Source organism: Nannospalax galili, unplaced genomic scaffold, assembly GCF_000622305.1.
Source record: "Nannospalax galili isolate Female #2095 unplaced genomic scaffold, S.galili_v1.0 scaffold1017, whole genome shotgun sequence".
NCBI lineage: Eukaryota > Metazoa > Chordata > Mammalia > Rodentia > Spalacidae > Nannospalax > Nannospalax galili.
This window is the reverse complement of record NW_008340940.1, coordinates 2447609-2447998: the sequence shown is the minus strand read 5'-3', so window position 1 is coordinate 2447998 and position 390 is coordinate 2447609. Positions and strand designations below refer to the sequence as shown.

The 390-nt window shown below is 43.6% G+C and overlaps 1 protein-coding gene across 10 annotated transcripts in view; it reads right to left on the bottom strand.

The window, feature by feature from the left end:
- The window catches only part of Uchl5 (ubiquitin C-terminal hydrolase L5), a 42207-nt gene that overhangs the window by 24589 nt on the left and 17228 nt on the right, over window positions 1-390 (bottom strand). The window lies entirely within an intron of this gene.

The following is a 390-nucleotide window of genomic DNA, read 5'->3' as shown; positions in this document are numbered from 1 at the left end:
CTCTCTCGCACAGACACACACACACGCACACACACACGGGTTCTCTTGCTCTCACATACACACACAAACACGTGCACGCGCACACACACACACATGCACACACAATAACAAATTCACTCCAAGTAATTTTTATAGTTGAAAAAATTTAAATATAAAGCTAAGCACACTGTGCATCCTGAAATCCCAGCACTAGGGAGGCAGAGACAGAGGGATCGTAAGTTCAAGGTCAGCCTAGCTACAGAGAAAGATCCTGTCTACCCAAAAATGTGAGCTATGTGTTTAAAAAAAAAGTCTTTTCTGCCAGGTATAGTAGCACATGCTTTAATCCCAGCAGTTGGGAATATTTCCAGGCCAGCCAAGGCCACACAGTAAGACCCTGTCTCAAAAAAA